Raw genomic sequence first — 24,231 nt, forward strand, 5'->3', positions numbered from 1 at the left:
ACTGAAGTTTCAACTTTATTAGTAACCATTAGTGTTAAATAACGAAAATTCTGCACAGCCCTGGGGAGATTTATAGAACGCAGGGGGACTTGGGAAGTAAGGAAGAGGGAAGGGTTTGCTGGAGAATGTGGTGTTTCCCCCAAAAAGGCTTTGCCCAGATGCTTATGGTTATGCAGAAGCAAAAGGTGTTAATATAGGTGACTAAATAAATGGCGACAGGAAGACCCATTTAATTGAAAGTGAAATGGCTGTTTTATGTGTTGTTCCACAGCAGAAAAACTTCATTGGCAAAATGCACCTGACGCCTACATTCCTAAGGCTCCTGCAATGTTTATTCCTCTCTCCATGGCACTGAAGCTAAGAAGACCTCCCTGGCCATTCCTGCTAATATAACGAGCTGATACGGAGGTGTCAGGCTTTCTCCAGGCTGCTCTGGCGTTTGGAACTAAGAACACATTTTATTGTATGCATGGTTTGTCTTTCCTCCCCCTTTCTCTACACATCAGCTGTTGGTCCTTATTTCTTTAACTGTGTTCGTCCAGGTTTCTTGCTTTATGGCTGCCTGTAAGCAAACAGGTCTCAATGTTGTATAATTTATACATTCTTTCACAACAGAAGTACTTCGAAACTATGTTTTCATTATGTGTATCCTGTTTGCGGATAAGGATTGAAGAGAGAGTCAGGCATGGCAAAAACCTGCAGCTGTTATGTAGGGAAAGAGTGCTGAAAGAGCAAAAGGGAGAAAATACTCTCCAGTTGATGAAAAATTTATTTGAAATTTCCCAACATTTCTGTGTCAGGGATTTCTGCTGGAAATAGACAGTGGCTACACCTTTCTCGAGTGTCAGAATGTAGAACCAGGTAAACCCAAGAAATCCACAAAAACCATAGCACTGTTTGTTGTGTAATAAATTCTGTCCATCCAGTGCAAATGCCCATATAGCCAAAAAAGAATTCTCTATTGACTTTGCTTTTGCTTTATCTAAAGTGTATTTTTGGCAGCACATATGCCTGCTGACAACACCAGTACTTTTTGATTCCATCCCCTTTTGTATCAGCTGAGCTCACAATGTTTATAATCTCACAAAATGTCATCAAAGATGATTCAGCCTCTTCTAAGCAACTCATCTGAGTTATATATTTCAGCGGGGGAAGTGCTTGCTCATGGCTGATTCGTAATACTTATGACAAAAGGAAGTGTGCCTGCAACACATTCTATAATTAGCAGAATCTGAAGAAAAACTGTGTGCTGTCTCAAATGCCCTAGTATTTCTATTTCACAGCAGGAAGTGACAATAAATGAGCATTCAGATATTGATTTAGATTTGCAAAATTAGATCATGTAAGGTGAAGTCTGAGACCTAGGAAGACTGAAACGTGGTGCACTGAGGCAACTTGGAATATTGATGCTCTGTTTAAAGCAGTGTGGGATCTAGACGGCACACATAACCAGCCTGATGGCATAGAATTGGCTGACATAACACAAATATCATACTGGTTTTCTCCAGACGAAAGAATTCATTAAATAAAATTACAATTTAAAATTGTCAACTTCTATCCATCTGAACTTAATATTCTTACAAGGTGCAGCAGTAACTCAATTACCTGTGCATCTGCATTGGAGATGATTCTGGGGAAGGTTTAGGGAACCAGCTATCAATGTCTTGGTGCTGATATTTCAGAGCCATCTTGCCAAGAACCAGATTGAACTAGAGCATGCCATGATGGGTTAGGTTGGGTGTGAGAGGGAATAGTTGCTTAAATGGAGAAATACTTCCACTGACTTGCATGTGGTATTGCATCCATAGTTTCCGGGTCATCATGAAATTCATTCGTGGAAAGAAGGTGAGGAGGAGGCAATGATGAGTGAGACAGTGGGTTAAAACTTGTACAAATACTCAGTGTTCACAACTAATAGGGTTGTTCACAGTGCTCCCTCTGAAAGTTTATTTCCTGCACCTTAGAGACACTCACAGCATGGTTGCGTAGTGGTTAGCACAACACTTTACAGTATAGGCAACCAGGGCTCAATTCCTGCCCCTGCTGTCTTTAAGGAGTTTGTACATTCTCCCCGTGATTGCGTGGGTTTCCTCTGGGTTCTCTGGTTTCCTTCCACAATCCAAAGACGTACCAGTTGGTAGGTTAGGTGGTCATTGTAAATTTTCCTGTGTCTAGGCGAGGGTTAAATCAGGGATTGCTAGGTGGCATGGATCGAAGAGCCAGGAGGGCCGATTCTGCTGTTACAATGCAGGTGAGCCTGAGCACAATTACAGACAGAGACAGCGATCATGTTGGTCAAATGATTCCAACTAAAATACACAGGCAACAGGAGTTCAAAGAGAATATAACAAAAAGGCTTCAGATAAGCTGTCTCATGAGATTCAGGGCTTCAGGAGAAAAATCGGCCAAGTCAGTCTGCAAACAAAGGGTTTTTTCCCCACAGGCTAGATCCCAGGTACGTCCTTTCATAGAACCGGCACAGGAGAATGACTAACTCTCGTAGTTGATTCTAATCAGCAGAGCAAATATCAAGACAGAGCCACTGGTAGACACAGCCACCAGCCTTAAACACCTCCCAGTTAGCCTCAGGTGTGTCTCATAATCCAATTGAGTTTCTTCCTGGTGTTCAGGGGTGAGGATCTCCCCCCAGAAAGGTGACATCTTTGCTCTTGGAGGTGTCAGTGCTGTCTACTGGGCACTTCAGGTGTTACATCTGTGCTGAATCTCAATTAAAGAAACAAAAAATCTCCAGTACTGTAGGTTGGCTGTTGCAGAATGGATTTCAAATGGAGGCCAATGTAACTGTTGCCTGTTACTGTACCAATACAGCGGAGGTAGGGCGCAAAGAGTTGTAGCTCCCAATGTAGCTTTTTCAAGTAGCAGTGTTTCAGGAAGCACTGGTAGTCTCTTCAGCTGGCAGTAGAGAGCAACAGCTTCCGAGCAGAAGCTGGCCTGATACACATTATTGGTGGTTATTAAGTTGCACCTTATCTCCAGGTTCTTCCCAATCTTAGCTGAAGAACATTAGAGCTCTTTCACAAATCCACAGAACAAATCATAATAAGATGTTTGAAAGCTTCAGAAATTAAGTAAACTTTTCCTTTGATGACACTGGTCAGAATGAGCCGACGTGCGAGTTTACACGACTTGCTGGCTTCCTATAAATGCAGAATGCCATACATTGCATAAACTTGTCAGTAGTTCTACAGGTGTGTACATCTCACAGTGAAATGATGAGCCTGAGAATTTGGCTGCTTGAAGACGAGCAACAGGCATATCATTCTTAACTGGTGACAGCTCTGGGCCAAAATGAAACTCAAAGGTGTCATAATGAGTAGTATAACACCACCAGATGTTGGAGTAATGATGTCACTGGGAAGTTGAAAGTTCACTACAAGTCTCAGAGGTATATTTCAGTAATCAAGGCATGTCTGGAGACAGCATTCAGTTCATAGCCTGTGCCCAATGAGATAGTGAAATTAGTGAAGGCTGAATATACAGTAGCAAAGTATAGAGCTCGAATCCTCATTAGGTAATTCAGAACAGGAGCAGGAGGAAGAGGGAAAAGGGAGGAAGAATGTTCCCACTTGCTTTTCACGTTACTGCCAGGATTGCCCTTATTCATTTAAAGTTTAGTTAGGGTTACATCATTGAAATCCCACATCTCCCAGCAACTTCCTGACAGCACCCCACTATATTGCAATGCTATTGACACAAAGCAGTCCTTCACTCATCCTTACACATTCTTCACTGGGCAACATGAATCAAAAAATTTACAGTGCAATAAGTTAAGAATTAGTCTGCTACCAGCCACAAGGATAAGATATTATTCATTGAATACATTCAAAGCCATAGTGGACAGAATTTTAAATTATAGGGCATCAAGATCTATGAAGAACAGGTAGAAAAGTGGAATTGAGGCCAAAATCGAATTGGATATGATCACTTTAATGGTGAAGCAGACTTCAGATGTCATTTACAGAGACCTCTACTTTTGATAATTCCTCTGTTCTTATGTTCAATATTCAGGAAAATGATGCTAAACATTAACATTTATGTGCTGTAACTAAATGAAAGAAAATTTATAACATTTCACACTATTGAACACAAGAGTACAGATGCCTATGGATGTAGGGTTCTTCTTTTTCCTTATGCCCCAACATTGCAGTCCATTACAGAGAGCAGAAATAAAACCTGTTGCCTTACCTCCCCTGGCAGCACTAAGGAACTTGGCCGATGGAGTGAGGTTTAGGACATTTGAGCCAATCAAAGACTGCAGTGCGACGGGTGCAGATAATGATCCAGCTTGTTGGATTCTGATTGAGAGAGCAGATATGAAGTGAAGGAGCTTTGATCAGACTTGACACTCTTGTGTCTTTTTCTGACACCAGAACCTCATGAACCAGTCAGTACTCTGCACATTGCACCAGAACTCTATCGATCTGTGGACACTGAAAGGCACAGTCAAAGGTGCATGTCAGTGTTATGTTAATGCTAAGGTACAGAAGCAAGGGAGCTGTTATATGGAGTTCTCCTTTTCATGCTCATTAGGTATTTGATAGGTTCCTTCCTCTAGTCAATCCTATGGTGATATACTGTGGTGACATTAGGTTTCTGAAAATCTATTATCCACCCCGTTGTGCAACAACATCATAAACTAGTTATAAAGAATATATTTATCCATTTTTACATATATACCTTTAAAGTCCTATCAAATCCAAGTATGGAGACAACATATGCCAACATCATGTCAAGGAATTCTGTTTTGAACATCTGTAGATCATCACAAATCAGATTCAATAACATTTAATCTGCCTGCTGAAAGCCAGTAACCTTATTTTGTTGCTTAGCAAGGAGGACGAGACGTCACCATCTATGTGATTCTGTGTTCCACTTCACAAGCTTATTAATTTAGTGGTTACACCTTGATGACTCATCAAGTGAGGATAATATAGCTCAAGAAGAGTGTTCTAAAAACTGTCCCCAACTTCTGTTATGGATTTACTATATCCTAGGAAGTAAAAGGTCATCTGCTTTTGAATTGTGTCCTCTCTTTTGCATCTGAGAGGGGACTCTCGGATCCAGAAGTGAGGAAGTCCGACACTGTTGGGAATTCCTTTATTCAGTTGAAATGTCTATTCTGTCAGGAAGAATTAAGGCCACAGTTTTAAAGAAGGGTAGATTTCTAAGCCAATAATTATCTATCACCAAGCATATTTTTAAAACAATATATCATTACCTGTTTTTCCTTAGAGATTTTGCCAAGTAAAAATTTGGTGTCATTTTTCACACATTACGACACTGGCAGGACTTCAATAGCTGGAAAGTCTTTCAAACCATATTTCAGGTCACGAATGATGCTTCACAAATCCATAAATGTTTGCCTTTGTTTACTTGTTTTAATATAAGAATTGCAGGAAAACTTCCAACTAGTCAAAACACTCATTAAGATGCAAGAACTGTGACTATATACATCTTTTTAAACGGTTTTTATGAAATAAAAGGAGGCCATCTGGCCCTTATATGCCAGCTCTCAGGTGAATCTGGTCAATCACCTGTTGTGCCACTGGCTGCAAGTAAAGCCTGCACTACATTTTGGGATGTAAGTATGTCTTTGCTTGGTTAATAGTTGAGCTAGGAGCCTGATGAAATTGAGCAAGAACACCAGTTAAAGTTAATTAACAATATCCTGCAACTTGGAAGTATTCTGTATTGTAAAATCAGTAAGGAATTATAGAATAAAATCCTTCTGATGTTAAGAATCTGGAATAAAGTATAAAATACTGACTATTCTCAGCAGGCCAAGTGTCATTTCTGGAGAGAGAAACAAAAACTAATCTTTGCGGCCTCTGACCTTTGTAAGTTTAGACATAAATCATATTTTAAGTTACAGAAAAATTTGGGGGAGAAAAAGGAAGAATGAAAATAATGTCTGTGATAGTGTGGAGGACAGAAGAGATTGGATGACATACAAGTTGGAACACGGTGGTAAAGGGGCATCTGCAAGAGGTTTAAATACTGACTCACTTCCAAAGACTCTTTACAACTAATGTTCTCAATATTATTTTTATTTGTCTAGGTCACCTTCTTTTGCACACTGGTGCTTGTTATTCTTTGTTTATATATAGCTGTTCATAAAATTCTATTGTATATTTTTTCCTGTAAATCTCAAGGTACATACGCTTTGATAATAAATTTATATTGACTTTGAAATTTACTTTGAAGCAGAAAAATATGAGTGAAATCCAAAAGAAGAGAGAATGATAAAATATGAGCGTTAAGATTGGAATGGCTGATTATATGAAATTGTTCAATTTGATGTCAAGTTTTGAAGCCCATAATGATCAAAACTTACGCTGAGTTTCATTTGAATAATGTAGGAGAACAAAAATGGAAGGATTATTACAAAAATTGGATAGGGAGATGAGAGATAACTGAAATCTTGGAGTCGCTCTTGTAGTCCAATCGGAGGTTTTCTGCAAAGCAACGTGCATTTGTATTGTCCATTGCAGAGGCCACATCATGAACTCTGAATTCAGGATACTAAATTACGAAAGTTCAAGTAGATCACTGCCTCAGCTAACGAGAGTGTTCGAAAAGGATGGTGGTGAATATTGGTAAATCAGGTTGAGGCATTTGATGTTGTGGTGTTCTCTGAGTTTGGCAATTAGCTTGCAGATGTTTAATCACCATTCGAGGTGATACCCTCAGTGCGCAGTTGTTGGTGTTTCTCTCTGGGAGTGTCACCTGAGGATGTCTCCTTGACTAGTGATGAAATGTCTGCAAGTTAATTGCCGAGCTCGGTGAACACCGCAACATCAAGCACCAAAAGTGTTTCGGTTGTTGGACAACTGATGCACCTACCTCCCCGCTATCAGCATTCCAAAGTGACCATTTCCTCTTCAGTGGACTGTCCGTTTTTATATCTCTGCTAACATCCACACCTCTTCCCACACGCAAGGGCAAAAGATGAAACACTTTTATAGGGAAATCACTTTTATCTCCTCCACGGACTCCTTCCAGGTGTTACAGAGATTTTCAGGCAATTCTGACTTAATACCCTGCTCATAATGTGGCCTCTTGTACACTAACTGCAGATTGAGTGTCAAATTTGTGGAACACCTGTGCTCAGGCAGTGGGAATAACCCCAAACTTCCAATTGCCCTGTACTTTAATTCTTGATCAAACTCCCTTCCGACTCCTCTGTCCTTTGTCCTGCATTAGTCAAATGAAAGTCAATATAAATTTAAGAAACGACATCTATTATTTTGACAGTAAAGTCTTTAGGTCTCAACATTGAATAAAAGAAAAATGAACTTTTCATTCTTGTACCTCACATTTTCAGTATTCATTGTTTTTCATACTCTTTCCTTTTCTGGTAGCTCCAAATTCATTCATCCCCACCCACTTACATCTCCTCCAAACAAACCATTACTGTGCCATGTCCCGAAGAAGGTTCTCCATCTGAAACATCCACTGTTTACTCTTCTCCATAGATACTGCCTGGCCTGCTGAGTTCCTTCAGCATTTTGTGTGTGTTGCCTTGGATTTCAAGCATCTGCAGATTTTCTCTTGTTTATGAGACCATTATCCCTCTTTTCCATCTTTTTCTTCTTCTGTAACTTAAAACGTGATGTTTCCCTTCTTTTTCACAGTTCTAATGAAACATTATTAACTTGAAATGTTAATTGATATTTGTGCCTGATCTGATGAGTACTTCCTGTATTTTCTGTTTATGTTTAAGTAATTATGAAGTTTTGCGTTTAATTGCAAATAGAATTGGTAAGGATAGAAGACTGATAATCTGGATTATCCATGCCAAGCCGATACATTTCAAAAGGAATAGACCAGCATTACTTTTGTCTTTAAAATGAATATAAATTACTAAGTCATTATGAGATTGCCATAATTTAGGACAAACCTTAAAGAACCAAAGCTAACTGGGAAAATAGCCTTCATTTATTTGGGACACTATTCCACTTAATAGGTTCAGGAAACAGTTATGAAACAGTTTCTAACTTGAGTTATTCATGTGCGGTTGTGTGGCCATTAGACACTACAGCGTGTTTAGAGCAAACAGTTTTTTAAATAGCATTTGTTGCTTACATTTGTGTTCAAAGTGGCAGTGATTTTCTTCACTGATAGTTGATGAGAAGTTAGCAGTAAGACAATTCAGAATTGTTTTACTTACTGCCGTTTCAATTATTCAGGCACTGAGATGCCAGAAACAGCTGGAAGTGAAAATTAAACTATTTCACTCATTAAACCAATTAGAAACTATGAAGAATTTGAAGGTATCAAAAATAATCTTGAATGTTACAATTAAAGTGAAGATTTAGAAAAAGCAGTTGTTGAAAGCATTATACAAAGGCAGTCTATTATCTGCTCTGTATGTCTATTCTGACTTTATTCAATTGATCAAGTGAACACGATAGCGTATGCTGGATCAATATGTCTATTGATACCAGTATGCAGTTTTATACTACTGTAATAGTATTGGTAATGTTCTCATTTGTTCTGTATTTCACTTAAGTGCATAATTTGTTACTCAGTTAAACAGTAGGTTGTCTTTTTTTTTATAACTTTTTAACAATTTCCATGAAACTTTGGCTAATTGGGGCATCCAATTAATTGGGCCAAAATGTACTATTTCTGACATGTCCCATTTAATCAGAATCCACACTGTACATCATTTTTCATTTTGATTATTTAAAAACATATTTGGGGTGCTTTACTTTTCAGCTACAATATTCTTAGCTTTTAATAATAATTGACGTACTATTTCCACAGGTTTTTGTGTTTTTGATGGAAGAAGCATTCAAGGTTAAGGCATACAGTACTCCACTTGGAAACATCAGGTATCAATTTTATTCTGTATCTTATTAAAATGCAAACCCTATTTGTTGATCAGAGCAATTATTTTAAAACTGAGAAAAACGTTCATCATAAATATATTCAGAGACTGTATTTTTTGATAATGCACCTACAGAGAAGACAGCATTGCTGTTAGACAACAGTATTCATCATGCATTGACGTACACTGGCTGTTTTGAAATGATAAATTAAATTAATAATTACTTTCATGAGTTGTGTATGGGAAAGTATTCATTAAAAGTTCTTTATTTTAATTTTCATTATGAGCTGATATCACAAAAGGAAGAGTATTTTGTATACACTGCAGCTAATTGTTGATTTTTTTCACCTTTTTATCAAAGTACTAATTTTGAGGCTCTAAAAAAAGTTTCTGCAAAGAGTCTCCAAATGAAACTTTTTAAAAGTTCAATGATGGCACAAAAGAATAATTGAAGTTATAAAGCATTAACCATTTAGTTGAAATAGGTATCAACAGAACAAAAAATGTAAAACCTGAAAGTCATTCCATCAGCTTCCTCGTGGACAGAGTTTTTCAAATTGAAATTTCATCTCCTAATCTTGGATGCCCATGCAAATATAATTTTAGTTGGATTAACAGATATTTTGCTTTGAACATTCGTGCATATTTTATGCAACATTGAGTTTGTATATTTATTTCCTTAGGCACAGGAATGCACACATGTACAAAATGGTATTTAAATTGTTATGAAGTAGGTTTTGTCTGCCTCCATTCATTTTTTGTTCATCATATGTTTTAAATACTTTTTAAGGATTTCTGGTGATGAGATTTTTTTTATGAATAGGTTTCCTATTATTTGAATTGAAGGCTATTTTACTTAGTTTTCATTTATTTTATTACATATTTCCCAGTTTTAGGAACCTACAGTTACGTGTTGCACCTTCAAAATATAAAACTAATTTGAAAAAAAAAGGGAGTCCAAGCAAATAGAACACAGAAAGCCTACAGCACAATACAGGCTCTTTGTCCCACAATGCCCTATTTTTATAAGCTCCATGTACCTATCCAGGAGTCTCTCGAAAGACCCTATTGTATCGGCCTCCACCACCATCGCCGGCAGCCCATTCCACACACTTACCACTCTCTGCATAAAAAACTTACCCGTGACATCTCCTCTGAACCTCCTTCCAATCACCTTTAAAACTGTGTCCTCTTGTGTTAGCCATTTCAGCCCTGGGAGAACCCCTCTGACTATCCACATGATCAATGCTTCTCTTCATCTTATACACCTCTATCAGCTTACCTCTCATCCTCCATCGATCCAAGGAGAAAGGGCCAAGTTCACTCAATCAATGTGTATTCTTAGTTTCATTCTTACTTTGCACTTAAGACAGGGTAACATGATGATGCATGCCATTCACATACTTCTACAGACAACCATAAAGAATTATTTAAATGGACAAAAATGCTTAATCAAGCAATATATTTAAAATATTACTCAAATATTACTGAAACATTAAATACACAACACTCCTCCCTACAGATTCACTTATAAGGACTCTACAATTTACGTTCTCAATATTATTTTTACTTGCACAGTTAGTTTTCTTTTGTACATTGGTGTTTGTCAGTCTTTGACTATTTATGTAAAGTTTCTTGTAAAATTCTTTTGTATTATTTTCCCCTCTAAATGCCTGCAGGGAAAGAATCTCAGCACATGGTAACATGTACTAAATTTGATAATAAGTATACTTTGCACTTTGAACTTGAAAGATAGTTCAGTAACACTTTCATTGTTCAATCACTTCAGAATCAGAAATGAGAATCAGAAACAGGTTTATTTTCACCGGCAGGTGTTGTGACATTTGTTAACTTCGCAGCAGCAATTCAATGCAGTACCTGTTAATGTAACTATAAGTGGAAACCTACTTTTTAATAAATCTAACAAAATTCTTGGCTTTATGCATTAGCTTAAGATAATGTGGGTGTTTTTTTTTAAAGGAGAAACTCAAGAATGTAATATGCAGCCAACATGGTCTCTGTTGGGGATACAGTGATTAAGAAGTATTTGATACTTTGTTAATGTGTCTAAGGATACAGTTTAAAATAGGATGTTGGAAGTTACCTTGTTGCATTTAATCTAAATTTGAAACATGCTGAATTTATCTATGAAAGGTAGTTATAACTTTTGCTAGGGAAAATAGAGAATATATTTAATATATTTTTACATGTCAGTTTAGTTTTATCTCAAATATTGGTCTCTTTATTTTACTGTAATATGGTTATGAATTTGAGACTTTATGAAAGTAAAGTTCAATAGTAATTTAATTAAACAGTTCAATTGTAAAATATAACAATGTGGAAATTACTAATATGATAACTCACATAAATTTTCTTTATGGTTATTTTACAGAGGCATTTATTACACTGGACAATTTTGTTTGAAAGTATTGTTTCCTCAGAATTCTTTTTGTTTTTGATAGACCACTTGAAGCTGAAGACAAATACAATTTCAGACTACTTGTATCATGAAGGAATTTTGAGAAACAAGAAATTAACATATTGAATAATACATTTAATTGCTTAATGGTGCTGACTCTTTTGCAAAAGTTTAACTAAACTAAAAATGTTTTGTTGATGATTTTCAATTGTACTCAGTACCTGAGGCATCTCACTTAAGTGTCCAACAATAATCAGCCACCTTTAATTGGGTCTAGTTTCCATGTTACCATTTCTGAATGACAACAATGCTCTGGTGAAACTATTCACCATGCTCGTCACTGATCTTGGCAACATTTGCAGGAAAATGGTCTAAATAGGAATGTAGAAAATTTATCTTCAGTGACATGTTGTACTTCATGGTTTGTATGCTTGAATCATGCTGTCAATCAGATGTATGTAATTTGGTGCTTTGTCATTGCCAAGAAAATTTTCAACAGCATCCTTGAATACCTTCCATGTGATTTTGTCCTGTCCCACTAGAAGTAATTCGATTTGCTTGTCATTGATAACTTGTTTGATTTGTGGACCAGCAAAGATACCTTCTTTAATCTTGACACCAGTTATTCTGAGGAACATCTGTCTCAAATATCAAATTCCTTCACAGAAAATGACAGCTATTCTAAAACCTGTTCTGCTATGCAGCATGCACCCTACCTAGGCATGCCCAACCACGCCTGGACAAGATAGAAAACTTTTCTGCTTACATCGTGGGCAATGTTTTATTTGTTTTGAATTAAGAATTGAAATAATAAATACAGCATATTTTTTTAAAAATGGTGAGTAATAGGCATATTTCATGGAGATTTTCATGATCAGTAGCCCAAAATCCATAAAATACACCCAAAAGTATTCAGGAAGCAAATTCTTTGTTGTCTAGCGTTATTGGTCTGTTACTTCACCAGTAGTTAATTTCATAAGTTTAAAGCAATTTAAACATAAATAAAAGAAGCATTCTTACAATTCATGTAAAATGACCTTCCACAAGCTATTTTCTCAAAATAGATTTTAAGTTTAATTCTTAATTGTTGAAGTACATTTTCAGCACAGTCTTTATTGTGTAAAACTACTTGGGAAGTATGAGTTATCAAGAGGGAATTCTGTTAAACACAAACTTACTGTAAATTATTAATTGGTGTTGTCAAGCAAGAACCTTCCTAAATTTGCTGGGAATAGAGCAATGTCTAGTTTTAATTATATGAGTTAGTAACAGGGAACAGATGCATAATGATCCTTTGCCCTGAAATGGAACAACTTCTGAAGTCATTGTATTCATTCTCAGGGGATCCATAATTTCCTGACTAAGACTTCAGTACCCCAAGGAATTCTTGGCATAGCCAGTCATTAACAAATAAAGAGAAACTTAAGATCACAACTAGGTAACAGGCCTTCTGGTTGCTAATAGATAGGAAAAGAAAACCAACATTTTTTCCTTGTCCATTTATCTTTTGGTTATCCCAGTTTGCCTGATTCAATTGGAAGAAGGATATTAGAGGTAGGGATGGGAGTTGGATTGATAGTTGGGCTAGTTGAACTGTGGTTAGAGTTCAAGGGCCGAGGAGCTTACAGGAAACATGGCTTTATGAGACCTAGCTAAGCAACATTAAACTTATCCTTCCTAGGAGTGCCCAACTTCTGTGCTCCACGAACACATTAGATTTTGTAAGATATTGAAAGAGTATCTGCAAGGTCAATGACCATTTAACTCTTTCTGATCTTGTAGCTTGTGTATATCTATCTGGATTTGGGCTTATCATTTATAGGTAAACTTTGATGTACTTTGTAAGCCCAAGGAATGTAGGGTGCCCAGACATTGAGAGACTGATAAACAAACAGTGACCAATAAAATATCTAATTGATTTATGAGGTTATGCTAACCATAGTGTTACTGGTCATATGTGATAATAACATGAAAGAAGCAAGACTGTGGTAATGGGCAAATATCTTGTGGTTACTCTGTGCTTGTGAAACTTGTGTATATGTTGACATGTTTTCTTTGAACTTTAACTGGGACTGGGATCACAATAGGTGTTGGGTCCAAAGGTCCAAAGGGTGGTTTCAAAACTAAATTGGAAATTTGACTCCCCCAATCAAAACCAATCAAGTGCTGACTAAGAACTGTGAACCCAGAAATCTTTGTGACTTGCTGTAACCTTTGTAACTTGCTATGTTGTATTTTGTGCGGATTAATTGTGCTGTCTATTTTTATGATAATAAATTAGGCTTAAGTTACTTTGATAAGCTTGTATGCCACATGACCTGGACATTTGAATATTGCGTCTGATTACAGCCTCTGGGAATGGTGTGCAGTAATTTCACAGAAATGTTCAATAGGGACCATTTTATGATACTGAATGCAGAAGTTGAGTCAAATACACTAATTGTCCAGTCATATTTCATGTGGCACAATCCAACATGGAAAGCTTCTTTAAGCTCAAAAGAAATTCACCTTCAGATGCCTGTCACATTAATAAATAGTGCCTATCATTCAGATTTCCAGGCAATCATCTTTTGGATGAGGCATTCCAGAGATCCTGGTCATAGAAAATGACGGAAAACAAGCCCTTCAGACCAACTCATCCATGCCAACCAGGATGCTTAAATGAGTCAGCCGTATTTGCCTGTGTTTGATCCATATCTCCCCAGACCTTTCCACTTCATGTATCTGTTTAAATGCCATAAGGTACCCGCCTCTAACTCTTTTCCTGGCAGGTTACTCCATAATAATACCACCATCTGCATGAAATAGTTGCCCATGAGGTCTATTTTAAATCCTTCCCTCTCATTTTAAACCTTCCCATCTCCTTCTTCCCACCAGTTGCTCTGAAGACATTCTGATAGCACATGTTGTCAAAGGCTTTTTTTTAAATTATTTCTAAATGATCTGAAACACTTAAATAAAGTTGAAGTACATTTAAACAACTTAAAATTAAAAAAATGTTTTCTTATCTTTAAACATTAAAATAATACATTGATTTAAAGGCATGCTTAATATGTAAATTAATTAGATATATTTATATTACTTGTAACAAAATGAGGAAAAGAACCATGGTAAAAATTCCAATTCAAATGAGTGGTTCTGCATTAAGTTTGCCAGCTACATTTGGTATAAGGTTGGGGGGGGGGGGGGCTTGGATTCAAAGTGTATTTTATTTATTTCTAGACACAGAGTTGAATGAGCCCTTCCAGCAATCCCCGATTTAACACTAGCAGAACCACAGGGCAATATACAATGACGAATTACTCTACTACCTAATGGGTCTTTGGACTATGGTAGAAAACTATAGCTCTGGAGAAGACACAAGCATTCAACGGGGAGGACATTTAAACTCCTTATAGAGGACAGTGGGATTGAACTCTGAACTCCAATGCTTAAGCTGTAATAGTGTCATGCCATAGCGCCTATCTTGTCCCTTAGCTCAGCGTAATCACGGTTCCTTCTTCTGAACAGTGACTGTCCCTCGTTAGAAATGACACGAACCAATGGTGTCACCTCATTGATTTCCTGAAGCTTTGCTTTTACATACCTGCATAGACAGCGTGAAGACAGAGTTGCCCTGGTTCTCACTTTCCACTCTAACAGGTCCACATTCAATGGACTAACCTTTGCAACTTTCACTGGAAGATAATCTTCACCTGCAAAGTAAGCTTATTTGATTTATTTTTAAACTGTACATAGATATGAAATTCACTGCTGATGACAGTAATAGGCCTACAGTAAATGTTGCTGTAAAGTAACCGCTGTGAATTTATTAAATATTACTATGATTATATCTTATTAATTCCCATTATATTTTACAATTGATTTGTTTCATTAAATCACCACCTGACTTTACTGTCATGAAGTCCTCGTCTTCCTTTCAGCCATTCTCTTTCATCTCCACCACCACCCTTCTTCTGACAGCATTTTCTCATACAACCACAGAAAATACAGCACCTGCTCATTTTATCTCTTCCATTCCCATTCAGACACCCAAAGCAATCTTTCCAGGTTATGCAACAAACTTGCTCTTACTCCAGTGCCACCAGGAAACTGAACACTTCATGAATCTATATTATCATGACTTACAAGGAGGTTAGCCTTTATAACTGGAGTTCCATAAACAAATCGTCAAATTTTTTTGGAAGCTCAGATCCATATCTCACCACTGCATTACAGGTGTCCTACCTAATTCTTTGCCTTCAGAGTTTTCTGGGGTCATGAGTAGCTGCACAAATTTTCAATGGATACAGATGATACTTCTCTTGCTCTTGGGCACCTATCTCAGGTAGGTGCCTGCATCCTGAGAAAAATATTGGGGTGGGAGGGAGGGAGAGAAGGGGGGAGAGGGAGAAAGCTCAATGGAAATCTTGTAATGAAATTCTGGCTGACTGTATTGCATGTGAGACCCTGTTTTCAATGTTCATGTCAGTTTCAGTAGGATATGCAACTAGTGTTTTCCTAACTTTGCACTGCATCGCAAGTCAGTTCCGGGTCATTTGGAGCTAAGAAACTAAATATATGTCATATCCTGACACTCAAATTTACACTGAATCTAAAGGTAGAGTAGTGTAACAGGTGCTGCCTCATAACTTCAGTAACAAAGTAAAAAGTTTAAAGTGCATACATGTCACAATATACCACCGAGTTTCATTTTCTTGTGAGCATACTCAAAAAATCTATACATTAATAACCACAATTGAACCAGCGAAAGACTGCACCTACTTGGGCATTCAACCAGTGTGTGCAAAAGACAACAAATTGTGCAAATACAAAAAAAGAAAAATAATAATAATAAATAGAGAAGCAATAAATATCGTGATCATGAGATGAAGGGTTTATATAAATTGAGTCCATTGGTTGTGGGAACATTTCAATGATGGCCAAGTGGGGTTTAGTGAAGTTATTATCTCTGGTTCAAGAGCATGATGGTTGACGGGTAGTAAATGTTACTGAACCTTGTGGAGCAAGTCCTAAGGCTCCTCTACCTTCTTCCCGATGGCAGCAGTGAGAAGAGAGCGTGTTCTGGGTGGTGGGCGTTCCTGATGTTTTCTTGCAACAGCATTCCATGTAGAGGTGTTGAATGGTGTGAGGGCTTTACCATGACAGACGGCGCCATATCTAATTTTTGTGCAATTTTCCATTCAATAGCATTGGTGTTACTATACCAGGTTGTGATGCAGTCAGTCAATATAATCTCTACTACACATCCATAGTTTGTCAAAGTTTTAGTTGTCATGTCCTCTGTGTTGTCTACATGAAGTTTTCACCTTCAACCCATCACCACTAGATTCTGTCAGATGTTCCTGTTTCTTCCACTTTCCAAAGGTATGCTGATTAATAGGTGAAGTGGCTGTTTTAAATTACCCTTAGAGTACAGGGAAATAGGTTGTAGAGATACAGGTGGGGAAATAGGATTGATGGACAAATCTGAGCAGCCAGTATAGACGCAATGAGCCAAATGGTCTCCTTTGTCATAAGGAAATATGAATATTCAAATGGAAAGTATGTCAAACATTGATAGTACTGCAGAGGAACAGGCCTTTCTGCTGATGACGTCTGTGCCAAGCATTGCACAAAATTAATCTAATCCCTTCTGACCTCCTATAATCCATATCCCTTCATTCCTTAAACATTCACATGCCATCTAAAATCCTCTTGACTGCCACTATCAAATCTGCCTCCATTTCTATCCCTGGCAACCTGTTTCAGATACCTACCGTTCACTTTAAAAAGGTTGCTTTGCACATCCCCTTTAAATATTCTCCTTCTCAATTAAACCAATACCTTCTTCTACTTGACATTTTGATTCTCGGAAAAGTTTCTAAAATAATTAGTTTATTCAACCTATCCTTAAGTTAAAATCCTCAAGTCAGGAAGCATCCTCATAATCCTCTTCCAAAAACTCTCCAAAACCTTCCCAATCTTATTGCAATGGGCAGCCAGAATTCATTAGGGCATCAGAGATGGAGAGTGTGGGTAACTTTAAATTCTTTGGTATTATAATATCAGAGGATCTGACCAGGACATAAGTGCCATAACAAAGGCGGCTTGACAGCACCTCTACTGTCTCAGGAGTTTGCCCAGAGTCAGCATGTCATCCAAAACTCCGACAAACTTCTATAGATGCTTTGTGATGAGTATCCTGACTGATTGAATTACTGGCTGGTTTGGAAGCACCGATGCTCAAGAATGGAAAAAGCCTTCAAGAAGTGTTGGAGACAGCCCAGTCTGTCACAGGCAAAGACCTCCCTACAACTGAGCACACCCACAAGCAGTACTGCCACAAGAAAGCAGCATCCATCATCAAGCGTTCACACCATCCTGGCCATGCTCTCTTCTTGCTGCTGCCATTGGGAAGAAAGCATTGGACCCTTAGGTTCCATACCACCAGGTTCAGGATCGGTTATTACCCTTCAACCTTCAGGCTCTTGAACCTTCTCTCACCTCAACTCTGAACTGGTTCCACAACTTATGAACTCACTTTTAAAGACTCTACAACTCGTGTTCAGTATTATTTATTAACTTATTGATTGTTTTATTTGTAGTTTGGCTTTTTTTACACATTGGTTGTTTGCCAGTCAGAATCAAAATCAGTTTAATATCACTGGCATGCGTCATGTGTTACGTACCAGGAGCAATAGATTATACACTGAGTCAGGTTTTAATGTTAAAACCACTATCTTTATTAGTATCTACTCAGAATATAGTAGCTTAGGCGCGATAAACAAATGTTAACAGTGTTATGCATATGTATGTGTGTGTATATGCAGCTCCCAAACTACCAAGCTTAGGAACAATTCTTAAAGTCTTAAAATGGTAAAGTAGAAGAGTTCAGAGATCCACAAAATAAGTGAATGAGGGGAGAGATTTGTAATCTCGGGTATAATATAGAGAGAAGTCAATTACGAAGAGTCACAGGTTCATGACGGGGTAAATGAAATAACAATCGTCAAAGATCTTGTCCGTTGAGTCGTTCCAAAATCCACTTGACAGATCACAAAGTGACAGTCACAGGAATACCATCTTCAGATAGTTACCACAACACCCCGATTCCAGGAAAGGGGCCAACAAAAGTGGTACCACAGGATACTCTAAACAAGTCCACGCATAATGGATTATACGAAGTGACATTCATACATCCGTTGTGCACTGCGTGCCGATAATCAACCCAACCTTTTGGGCAAGGGAGAGTATGGAACTCCCAGACTTACGATGACAGCAACAAACTGAAGTTCCACCAGTGGGGGGGAGGGGGGGTGGTGTGTGTGCGTGCACAGAAAGCTGCTACAGCCTGTGTCTGACGTCATAGTCCCACCTCACTCAGGCACTCTTAAAGTAACACTCACAGTACGAGCCTGCATATCTGGTAACACATGAAATGTGTTGTTTTGCAGCAGCAGTACAGGGTATTACATTATAAATTAACTTAAATAAGTAGTGCAAAAAACAGTGAGTAGAGTTCGTGGGATGGTTCATTGCTGATACAGAAACCCAATGGTGGAGGGAAAGAAACTGTTCTTAGAACAGTGTGTCTTCAGCCTCCTGAACCTCCTCCCTGATGGTAAGCAATGAGAAGAGGGCATGTACTGGGTGATGAGGATTCTTAATGATGGATGCCACATTTTTGAAGCATTGCCTTTTGAAGATTTCCTTAACACTGGGGAGCATATTGTCCATGATGGAGATGGTTGAGTTTGTAACCTTCCAGAGCTTTTTCAGATCCTGTGCAATGGTCCCTCCATACCAGATGGTGATGTAACCAGCTGGAATGCTCTCTACAGTACATCTGTAGAAATATGCCAGTCTTTGTGTGTAGTTTTTCATTGATTCTGTGGTAGTTCCCTGTTCTATTGTGTATGCCTGCAAGAAAATGAATCTCAAGGTAATATATGGTGACCATAAGACCATAAGATATAGGAGCAGAATTAGGCCATTTGGCTTGTCATGCCTGCACCACCATTTCATCGTGGCTGATCTAATTTTTCTCTTAGCCCCAATATCTTACCTTCTCCCTGTATCCTTTCATGGCCTGACCAATCAAGGATCTATCAATATCTGCCTTAAATATACAGTGCATAAAGACTTGGCCTCCACACTGCCCGTGGCAAAGAAGTCCATAGATTGACTACTCTCTGGCTAAAGAAATCCCTCCTCATCTCCATTCTAAAAGGACACCCATCTATTCTGAGGCTGTGTCCTCTGGTTTTAGACTCACCAGCACAATAAACACCTTCTCTATATCCACACTATCAAGGTCTATCACCATTTGATAGGTTTCAATGAGGTCGCCCCTCATTCTTCGGAATTCCAATGAATGTAGACCCAAGCCATCAAACACCCTTAATATGATGATGAGCCATTCAATCCTGGAATCATTTTCATGAAACTCCTTTAAACCCTCACCATACATATATATGTACTTTGATAATAAATTTATTTTGAACTTTGAACTGCACACAATACTCCAAGTGCAGCCTAACCAAACAATCAGCTATTAGAAATGTACACATGATAACCACCAGGCCAATGTGAACAGTTCAACAATGGAATGCATCATGCAATTGGTACATAGTAACTAATGTCAACAGCGAGACCCAAAATGAAGATATTTTTCCCATTTTGGTCAATGCCATTGACCATGTACACTTTTACCCACTCCCCCACTTATCCGTCCCATCACCTCCCTTGTTAGGGAGTTTTCTGGGATCCATGAATAGAGCGGATATTAATTCAAACTAGAAACAGGCTTCATTTCTTATTGTATATGTAAATAAATTCAGGCAGCTTGCAATTAGGCTTCAGTTTTGTTTTTTTAAATTGCAAGCAGTAAATTGAAGTAAAAAGCACAGGCTGCTCCACAGACTAAGAGATTGCATATGCAAGTGCCAACCGGTAAAACAATGGTTTGTGTCAAACTAGACAACATGGCCAAGTTTACACGAAGTACACTGCAGGTGCTGGGGTCAAAGCAACACGTACAACAAGCTGGAGAAACTCAGCAGGTCGGGCAGCATCCATGGAACAGCAGTCCTGATGAAGTGTCTTGGCCTAAAATGTTGACTGCTCTTTTCCACAGATGCTGCCCGACCTGCTGTGTTTAACATGGCTAAGTTACTTGCCCCATTGTGACTAGAGTGCAAGCTGGCAGACCAGATGAATGTTGTCACTTAGCACATCAAACATGGTCACAGGTATAGGCAATCAATAGTTCTTGTATACTCAGGGACAGCCCTGACAACAGTAGTTCTGGGTATTTGTCACTCTGTTCTCAAAAGGTTTTAGAAAATCTGTGTTAATTAGTTTCTCCCAAAGGTACTTGGACCTTCAGAGGTGTCTTATCAATTATAATGTGCTTCCACTATGGATTTCAAAGGAGCCATTTGTCAACCCAAAGTATTGAAGTAAACAATGCCATTGTAACTTTTGAAATTGTATTGAATCACTTGCTGTGCTGTTACCTTTGATCTTAATGATATATAAATGTGATGTACCTTTGGGTTTGTTCTGAGCCTCTACTGAGACACTAGCAGAGATAACAGCAGAATAGCAATGACTGGAGCTCTGTGACTATTCAGAAGATGCAGGAAAATGCATCCCAAAGATGAAGAGCTATCCTAAAGGGAGGATGAGGCAACCATGGCTGACAAGGGAAGTCAAAGGCAGCATAAAAGCAAAGGAGAGGGTGTATAATGTAACAAACATTAGTGGGAAATTAGAGGATTGGGAAGCTTTTAAAAACCAACAGAAGGCAACTTAAAAAGCCATAAGGAGAGAAAAGATGAAATATGAAGGGAAACTAGCCAATATATAAAAGAGGACTGCAAAAGTTTTTTTCAAATACTGTACATATAGAAAGAGCAAAAGAATGGTGAGCATGGATACGAGGTTGTTGGAAAATGACTCTGGAGATGTGATAACAGGGGGCAAAAATGGTAGAGGAGAATTTTGTGTTAATCTTCACTATGGAAGACTGTATGCCAGAAATTCGTGAGTGTCAGGAGGTGGAAGTGAGTGTTGTTACTGTTACTAAAGGTGCTTGGGAAGGTTAAAACATCTGAAGACAGATAAATTTCCTGAGCTAGATAGAGTACACCCCAAAGTTCTGTAAGTGGTAGCTGAAGAGATTGTAGAGCCATTAGTAATGATCTTCCAAGATCACTAGATTCTGCAATGGTTCCAAAATACTAGAACATTGAAAATGTCACTGCACTCTTTAAGAAAGGAGTTAGGCAGTAGAAAGAAGATTATGGGTCATTTAGCCTGACTTCAGTGGTTAGAAACATATTGTGGTCTATTGGAGGCACATGATAAAATCGGCCAAAGTCAGTATGGTTTACTTAAGGGGAAAATCTTGCCTGACAAATCTAATGGAAACCTTTGAGAAAATTATAGGCACAATAGACAAAGGCGAGTCAGTGAATATTGCTTACTTTGATTTTCAGAAGGCCTTTGACAAGATGTTGCTCATGAGGCTGCTTAACAAGATAAGAGCCCATGCTATTACAGGAAAGATACCGGCATAAATAGAAGATTGTTGGGAGAAGAAGAGGTGGGATAAAAGATGCCCTTTGTGGTTGGCTGCTGGTGACTAGTGTGTTCCACAGGAGTCGGTGTTGAGATAGCTCCTTTTCACATTACATGTGAATGAATGATTTGGATGACAGAATTAATGGCTTTGTGGCCAAGATTTTCCAGACAGTACAGATATAGGTGGAGAGGCAAGTAGTACCGAAGAAGTAGAGAGTCTGCGGAGAGACATAGAAAGATAGGAAAAATGGGCAAATAAGTGGCAGATGGAATATAGTTCTGGGAAGTCTATGGTCATGTATTTTGGTAAAAGGAATAAAGACACAAACTATTTACTAAACAGGAATAAAATTCAAAAATCAGATGTACAGGATTCTCTAAAGGTTGACTTGCAGTTGAATCAAGAAGGCAAATGCAATGTTAAGCATTCATTTCAAGACGACAAGAATACAAGAGCCACAATGTAATGCTGAGGGACTATATGACACTAGTGAGTCCACACTTGGAGCACTGAGCAGTTCTGGCCCTCTTGTCTCAGAAAATATGTGCTAGCATTGAAGAGGGTCCAGAGGAGAGTGATTGCAAGAATGAAAGGATTAATATATGACGACCGTTTGATTGCTCAAAGCCTGTACTCACTGGACTTTAAATGAATGAGGGGGAATCTAATCAAGATGTATCAAGTATTTAAAGGTTGAGATAGAGTGTATGTAGAGAGGAAGATTCCAATACTGGGGGAGACTATGGCTGGAGGGCACAGCCCCAGAATAGATGGACGTCCATTTAGAAAAGAGATGAGGGGGCATTTCTTTAGCCAGAGGGTAGTGAATTGGTGGAATTCATTGTCACAGGTAGCTGTTAAGGGCAAGTTATGGAATGCATTAAGAGGTTGATAGTTTCTTAATTAGTCAAGCTGTTGAGGATTATGGGAAAGGCAGGAGAAGGGGGTTGAGAGGGATAGTAAATCAGTCATGATGGAATGGCAGAGCAGATTCAATGGGCCAAAATAGCCTAATTCTGCTCCTCTGTCTTAAGGTCTTATGGTCCACCAATGCTGTCTCCAGTATGATGCCTACTTGCTTTGTTGAATACAGTCTCCTATATCACCAACTTCAATGTCTCCCCAGTGATTTATTTCACTGTTACAGCATTTGGAGGCACATCCAGGATAGGTTTGTGACCCACAGTGCCAGTAACTTCAGCAGTTAAGTTTATGAATCTTTTTTAAGTGTCGATCCTATACTTAGATCTGTTTGGGTCAACAAACTGGGGATTACGGAGTATCAAAAGATATGGCTGATACAGTCAATACAGCGCCAGAAAAAGTATTCATCCCTACCCCTCCCCCACCCCCCAGAAGTTCTCATGTTTTATTGTTTTAAAACATTGAATCAAGTGGATTTAATTTGGCTTTTTTGACACAGATCAACAGAAAAAAAAGACTCTTAAAACAAATCTCTATAAAGTGATCCAAATTAATTACAAATTAAAAAAATTAGTTTTGTGTTTGAGACTTTTCACTGGTTGTGTTTTTTGTCTGCCTTGCTCACTCTCTCTATGTGACCTTGTCTGTGACACTCTCTGCAGATATTTTCTGGGAACCAACAATCACCTGCATCATGGGAGGATTTCCCACATTGATAACATTTTTGGCTTTTTACGCCATTCAGGAATATTTTGTGTATTTCACATTCTAACATCTTTTTCTGTAGTTCTGCTGCATCATTTGCTGCTGACTCTGATGATATTGCGATGATCATTGCCTGTTCTAAGGTTAGGTCTCTTCCAGACAGGAGCCTTTTGTGAGTGTTTTGAGTATCCATGTCACATACAAACCTGTCCCTTAATGCATCAGAAAGTCCATGTCTAAAGTTACAGTACAGGAAGAGTGTGTGCAATGTATTCTGAAAGGCTTTCATCTTTTGACTGATTGCTTTTGTAAAATCTAAATCTCTCAGCTATTAGCAGCAGTTTCGTGCTCAAGTGATTTTGTAACAATTTCATCGACTGTCTTGATTGCTGGTTTTGCAGGGCTTGTTCAGGGACTGTATGTTCTTGTGCCCATTAAGCTAAGAAGTGCAGGGGCTTTCTATTGCTCCTCCAGGTTGATTGCGTTAAAATGCAGCTTAACCCTCTCAATATGTGACTCCAGCCTTCATTAGCACTACCAAATTCATCAAATTTACCGACTGAAGCTATCACCACATTATTTTCCCTTTAAGTTCAGCGTGTCTTTCACTGTTACTCACGCGTTCCTTCTTTAGCATCTGACGGCCTTCTCTGTACTGTCTAATGGTCACTGTTTCATCCTGTAATTGAAGATGCAAATGCTGATATTCTCTGACATTCAGGTTTGTACTTGTTGTGTCTGTGCACAACTGCAGATTAA

At 38.3% G+C, this 24,231-nt stretch overlaps 1 long non-coding RNA gene across 1 annotated transcript in view; it reads left to right on the top strand.

Moving 5' to 3' along the window:
• Positions 1-11,316, top strand: part of LOC132393695 (uncharacterized) — a 64,706-nt gene extending 53,390 nt beyond the window's left edge. The window contains exons 2-3 of the long non-coding RNA XR_009512041.1: positions 8,791-8,858; positions 11,247-11,316. This is a non-coding gene — a long non-coding RNA (uncharacterized LOC132393695). The remainder of the gene's footprint in view (positions 1-8,790; positions 8,859-11,246) is intronic.
• The last annotated feature ends 12,915 nt before the right edge of the window (positions 11,317-24,231 follow it).

Source organism: Hypanus sabinus, chromosome 5, assembly GCF_030144855.1.
Source record: "Hypanus sabinus isolate sHypSab1 chromosome 5, sHypSab1.hap1, whole genome shotgun sequence".
Taxonomy (NCBI): domain Eukaryota; kingdom Metazoa; phylum Chordata; class Chondrichthyes; order Myliobatiformes; family Dasyatidae; genus Hypanus; species Hypanus sabinus.